This window comes from Leucopleurus acutus (genome assembly GCF_964270905.1).
Source record: "Leucopleurus acutus genome assembly, chromosome: 2".
NCBI lineage: Eukaryota > Metazoa > Chordata > Mammalia > Artiodactyla > Delphinidae > Leucopleurus > Leucopleurus acutus.
Window position 1 is genome coordinate 108,534,617 of NC_139143.1, and position 7,444 is coordinate 108,542,060.

Below are 7,444 nucleotides of genomic sequence, written 5' to 3' on the forward strand. Positions count from 1 at the left end.
CTGCTGGGGTTTTATTAGTGCCTAAGTGAAATGGGAAAAGGTAAATACACAACTCCAGCCTTTTTTAGCCATCCTGTCTCACTTGAGAAGTGGAAGGAGGAGGAGAACTGAAAAATATGCAAGCAGAGAGTTAGTTTAAGAAAAAAAGCCAAAAATGAATGCTACAGATAAAAAATAATGTAACAGATGTGAATAATGCTTTTGATAGGTTTACTAGTAGACTGGACATGACTGAGGAAAGACTCTTTGAGCTTGAAGCTATCTCAGTAAAAACTTCCAAAACTGAAAAGCAAAGATGAAAAAAAAAGACTGAAAAAAATCAGAACAGAATAACCAAGAACTCTGGGACGACTACAAAAGATGTAACATAGGCATAATGGGAATTCCAAAAGGAGAAGAAAGAAAGAAAGAAAAAAACAGAAGAAACATTTGAAACAATAATAGCTGAGAAGTACCCTAGATTAATGTCAGACAACAAACCACAGATCCAGGAAGCTCAGAGAACACCAAGCAGAAAAATTACCAGAAATACTACACCTGGGCAAAACATTTTCCAATGACAGAAAAATCAAAGGTAAAGAAAAAGTCCTTAAAGAAGACAGATGGGGGACAAAAACCTTACCTGTAGAGGAGAAAAGATAAGAATTACATCTAACTTATCCTCAGAAACCACACAAGCAAAGAGTGTGGAGTGAAATATTTAAAGTGTTGAGAAAAGACACCACCAACCTAAGATTCTGTACCCTGCAAAATTACCCTACAAAAGTGAAGGAGCAATAAAGCCTTTCTCAGACAAACAATCTTCAGATGCCTAGGTTAATTTGTCACATAGCAAGGTCAAATAATTGAAACATGGGTAGGGAAGTAATGTCCTAAAAGAGTCTAAGAAGATGAAAGATGGATAATCTTAGTCCAGTTTCTCAAAATGTTAGCTGCATTGGCAATACTTCAAAGTATAGTAAAATCTTAATTGAGCAATAGGTTCAGTTAACAAAAGTCACCTATCAACTTTTATAAGAAGAAAGTAACTTTCAAGCAAATAAGCTCCTATAGGATTCATACGTACTTATATATAGAATCTGATTTCAGTATGCATTTGGACCAATCAGCTTGTTCTACTTTATCTTGGGGTAGGCAGCCCCAGAGTGTCAAGTTCCAATGCTTATCTCTTAGTTGATTGTTTGAAAGTCCGAATATATTTTTCAATAGCATCAGTATGATAAATGATAGCTTGTATATCAAGCCCACAAAAGACCAGGACAGATTTGATATGCTATACATTTATAGTAAAAAGAAAATTATAGAGTTGCAATACCAATAGTTAAAATATAAATTAAATAAAGGCAATATTCATTATCTATGAGTTGCCATGTTAACACACTTGTCCCTTTTAGGAGTTTCCACCAATGTCCAAAGTCCTAATATCCTAGAAGTCAACAACACTTTGAAAGTTTAGTCGTATTTATTATGGCAGAATACTAGTTTCAGATCAAATTTATGAGACAGCAGGATTGCATATTTCATGAGATGTGAATTCTCTTTATAGTACAATGGTGTCTATTCAATATCAAATATGCAGTCTATTTGTACCATTTTAGTATTTTAAAATTCTATGAAATCTTATTTTGGTACTTTTGCTTTATAGGAAGATTATTGTTCATATTTATAATTTATTTGATTGTAAGTCCTTCATTAAGAATACGGCATCCAAATCACAACATTATTCCAAAGCCTCTTTATAACTCAGTTTCCAGAAATGCATTGTGGCATATAAAATAAAATAAAATAAGAAGGAAGTTCCATGTAGTTAATTTGGAGTTTAAAGAGATAGTTGACCAGGGAGCTGTTGATATACTTAAAGAGGTTTTTTTTTTTTTTTTTGAAGTACTCTTTAGAGTTCTTGATATGTTATTGTACATATGGATCTATAAAAAGGAGGCTATAATAGTCATCATTTCCAAGAATAAATTGACTCCAGAACATCCCCTCACTTTATTTTTCATGAAAACACTTTGGAAAATTATCATTTTGAAACAGAAGGAAGAAGATAGATATTATAAAAGACTATGGAGGAAGAAAAGATTACTTAGGGAGGAAGGAATGAATTGTGAAAGACTAGCTGGTTTTAGGGAACAGAAAAGACAGAGTCAGTTGAGGCAGGATGGCTTTAGAGTTAGGCCTGAGTTTGAAGCTCACTTCTAGCCCTTTCGAGGTGTGTAAACTTTATGAGGTTACATAATCTTTCCAGGCCTCAGTTTCCTCATCTACAAAACAGAGAAATAACAATAACAACAACCTTACAGGATATTTTTGAAGACTAAAGTTTAAATAATTGGAAACCAAAAAACAAGAGTCTTGATCTGGAGTTGAATTATTTGGAATGTTTATTAATGAGGAGCTAGGAGATGCAAAAGAAGCCCAGCATATATCTTGGGTAAACACAGTGGGTCTCCCGTGAAAGCAAGGTCTGCAGTAGTGGGGAGGAGAGAGCAAAGACAGTTCCATCTATTAGATAGACAGATCCTCCTGAAAAACACAGGAAAAACGTTGGACTATATATGTATATTGCTATGGGCTGTTTAATATTTAACAGCTGGCTTTCTAGAAAAAAAGCATCCTAATTTATTGTATTTGTCAAATTTCGTGGTGTGAACAGTCCCATCATAGCCGCATTCAAAGTACCAACGTGATGTCACTGAATGCGTACCTGGGAAGAGATGTTAAGAGATGTTAAGAATTCAATCTTGAGAGCAGAAGTCAGCTCCAGCATACCACTGTGTGTGTGTGTGTGTGTGTGTGTGTGTGTGTGTATGTGTGTGTGTGTGTATCATACATATGTGACCTTAAATACATGGAAGTACTGATAAAATGGTATAAATTATCATACTAAAATATAAATAAAATTAAGCACTGTTGCTGCTTTGAGGTCATTTGCTGAAAGTGGTGACTTTGAGCTTTGAACTATGTGGACGCCTGAGCTTGGGCAATAACAGAATAAGCCTTAGGCTCATACAAGGTGGGGAGTCTAATTAAAGAGCATATATACATAAAGGGACTCTAAGAGCTAGATCTTCACTGTAATCAGAAGTAATTCCACCTTCCTCCAGCCTCTGGGGACTGAATGGAAATATGTCATCCAACTAATCAGATCAGGAGAAAAAAAAATTGCTTCTGAGAAGTTTTAACCACTAGCTAGCTCTCAAATGTATTGGTAGCCCACACAAGTGGTTCTGTAAATCTAAACACTCTGTAAGTCTAACATACCCTTACAAATGTCACACCAAAAATGCCGATTATTTCTGGGGGAGTGCACTTTCATCCCAGAAACAATTTTGAAAGAAAAATGAGCATTTTACAAAAAAACATTAAGTTCAGAAGGAAATATGGCACTGTGCATGAAACCCATGGAAAAGGCATAATGCAGAAACAGATCCCCACAGACTTCAAATATTAGAATAGAAAACTAATATGGTTATTATGTTTAAGGAAGTAAAAGACAGGGACTTCTCTGGTGGTGCAGTGGTCAAGGACCAATGCAGGGGACAGAGGTTCGAGCCCTGGTCTGGGAAGATCACACATGCCACGGAGCAACTAAGCCTGTGCACCACAACTGCTGAGCCCGCGTGGCGCACCACAATGAAGAGTAGCCCCCACTCATCACAACTAGAGAAAGCCTGCACGCAGCAATGAAGACCCAATGCAGCCAAAAATAAATAAATAAAAATAAATTTATTAAAAAAAAAAAAGAAGTAAAAGACAAATTTAAAGTAATGTTCCGGGAAACAGAAAACAAGGAATTACCAACCACATTTTAAAATCAATCAAATAGAATTTATAAAATTAAAAAAATATATTATAAATGGCTGCATATTATAGTTTAACATGTATAAAAATTCACTAGGTTGCATGTCAAAACAGTTTCCTGGACCCTACTCTCATAGATTCTGACTTAGTTGGTTTGAAGTCAGGCCCAAGAACTGCCATATCTAACAAGCTCCCAGGTGATACCAGTGCTGCTTCTCTGAAAACTACACTTTGAGTAACACTGCAGTGAATACAAACACCCAGTGGATGCATTTGATAGCAGCTTGTATTAGCTAAAGAGAGAATTAATAAGTTGGAATGTAGATCAGAAGAAATATCCAGACTGCATCCAGGAAATATAAACAGATGGAAAACATAAAAGAAAGATAAAGAATCATGGAGAATAGAATGTGAGAAAAATAAAATGTAACAGAGGCCATATCTGAAGAGAATAATGATAGATTTTTCAGAAGTGTTGAAAGATACAATTCACAAATTCAAGGAGTCAAATAAATCTCAAGTAAGATAAATTTTAAAATAAATAAATAAAAAAGGAAAGGGAACAAGGTTTGTCCTTCAGCCAGCAAAGTGATTGGTTGGCTCCCTTGCTTGTGAGGGCTGTAAATGAAAAGAGACAAAGTGCAGCAACATGGGGACACTTCTCAGGAGCTGGTCCAGGATTCCTCCAGTTGCAGCTTTGCATCATGAGACAGTTCAAGAATCTCAGAGAACTGGGGTATTGCTTTTCCTCTGATCTTAGCTAGAAACAGGGAAAGGAACTGTGTGTTCCTTCAATTTGTTCTACAAAATCTGGGGTTGGAGACTGTATCTTGTTTATAAAAGATGTTGTGAGAGGATATTCATTTGTCTCTGGAATCACACTTGAACCTAGTAGGAGAGTGTTATTCATTTTCTGAAAGGGCCTATGTTGTGTATGATCAGAATTTGGTGAAGTCATAATCTAGGGGAGCTGCCTAGATATTTTCTTCCTTCTGTGAACTTGTTCCAGGTCTAGACTGGACAGCATGGATTGGCATTCAAAGGCACTGAAGGAAGATCTGTCTCAAATTTGCTGTATGTTAAAAGGCTACCTCGTCTAAAGGAAAGTGAATTGCTTTATTTCATAGACATTTCCAATAAGAAGTAACAAAACAGAAGGATTTTCTGTTAACCCTCACAAGGTGGGAAAATTACATTAATAGAAAATTCCATTCTCTGAGGCACTCCTGTTAACCTAGATTTTCACTATAATTTGCCTGAGTATTTATCTATTTATCATCAAAGGACTAGAAAGTTGTGTTAGTTATAAATAAATGGAAGCAACTGAAAACTCCCAGAGAAAATTATCTCCTCATCCCCTATTAATTTTAGTAAATTAATTTTATATCAGAATAAAATCTATTTTGGAGCTCTCATAGGATAATAAAAATATTACTTAACTGGATTAGTATAACTCATTGGAAAGTATCAGTCTGTCAATCTTTTGTTAAATAAAGATTTATTGGTGTTGGAGACTAACTATTTGCTGGATAGAGTTGACCCTTGAACAACAGGGGTTTGAACGGTGTGGGCCCACTTATATGTGGATTTTTTTCAATATACGTAATATAGTACTATACAATCCACAGTTGGTTGTATCCTGGAGGTGGAACCACAGATAACAGAAGGCCAACCATAAAGTTATACAAAGATTTTCAGATATGTGGAGGGTGGACACCACTAACCTCCACGTGTTTCAAGGGTCAACTGTGGGAAGTGCTGGGGATATAAAGAAGAGAGTAGATTTCTGCATCTACTGTGCACAGTTATAACCGTGCTGTTATAACGGATCCCAGACTACTTCTTCTGCCATCATCAACTATAAAACTGACAGAACATATGAGGCAAGTATTTCCAGGCATTGGATAACAGCAGGCACAACACTGTAATCCTGGAGGACAAAGGAAATAAGAGATGAAACTCACCATTGTCCAGACAATTTTCTGATAATGGTGCAGAGAGCTGGTATCTGAGAAAATTGTGGTGGCAAGTCACTGAGTTAAAGAGTTTGAGATCAAAGTTTGAGTCAACTTAAGTGGCTGGATTATGCAGAATGAGGCATCAAAGTTAGGGAACTATGCAGAATGGAGGCTCCAGAATTCTCTGTGTGGTGTCCCCCATGAATTTGTGGCTGAGGATTGGGCTATAGATGTGTAGGGTGAAACTACTTAACAACTTAAGATTCATTAAGAGAGTAGAGCAGGGACACTAGATGATGGGCATCTGTGGGAAGAACAGTACCAGGGAACATTGAAATTCTGGCCCGCCAGAGTGGAAAAATCATCTTAACACCTTGATAACACTTTCACATGATGTTGAGACACAGGAAAGGCCAGACCTTAGGGCTAAGGGCCACAACCTAAAGTAAGGCCCACCCTAAACCCTCCCTAACAAAGCCTAAAGATTAAATCCAACAGATCTGCATAGAAGACAGAGTTTGGATATTGATACATTTGGGAACCACATTAAACTTTGCATAGATCTCGATAACAGAACATAAAACCCAATCACTCCAGTACACAGGGACCAGCCAGCAATTGAACTGTCTGGTGACACAAGAATTTATACTCATCCTAAGAAGATGACAGAAGAGAGTCTCTGCAATGTATTAGCAACAATATCCAGTATTCAATAAAGAAATGACTAGACATACAAAGAAATAGGAAATTATGATTCATATTCGAGAAGCAATGCAGTGGATAGAAAGTAACCCTGAGATATGCCAGTTATTGGGCATATAAGACAAGGATTTAAAGGTAAACAATCCAAGTTCCTGCTCTCAAAGTCATTATCATTTGGCAAGGGAAGCAGATATGTAAAGAAAACAGTGAAGTGTGAGATGAACAGTACTAAAATATTGTGGTTGGTAGTATAGTTCCAGCACAAAAAAAGTAATGATCGAATCTTTGCGGTGGATTCAAAGAGTTCACAAAGCATCGGAAATGGGTCTTAAAGGTTAAGTAGAAGCTTGCAAGGCTGTGGAGGAGGAATAAGTGCAGTACCGACTGAAGAACAGAAGAAAAGTATGTGAAGGCATGCTGGCTTGAGACAGCGGCCCTGCAAGCACAGCAGTGGTTAAGAACATGGTATAAGAAGAAGAAGAATACCTACTTCTTGGAGTTGTTGTGAAGATGAAATGACAAGAACTTAATAACGTTAGTTATTATCTTGGGAAATTGCTTAGTGAGTTTTGGAAGAAGCTATGTACATCAGTATGGCTGTAGTACACATATAGGAAGAAAAGACTTAAAGCCTACTATGGGGCCAAAGCTAAATGAAATAGAAGATGTGAAGGTTCCAGCAGTGTTAGTGCTCAATTAGCTCAGGGCAAATCAGCTTTTATGGGTTCACTCTGGAGAGGCAAAGCCAGAACAAAAAATGAATCAAGTGCATTGTATGAGGCCCACAGGAATGACTATGGGCAGAGGGCAGTTATACTTTTCCCAATGCAGTAATGTCGATTCTTCTCTATGTGAAAGGCTAATAGACAAAATCGGGGTCACTATCCAAAGAGCTTAGTGTTCAAAGAGATAGTTGCAAATAGCAGTTGCAGATGAGAAATAAGGTCAACACGAGTAAAATTGCCAATTAGCTCAATATA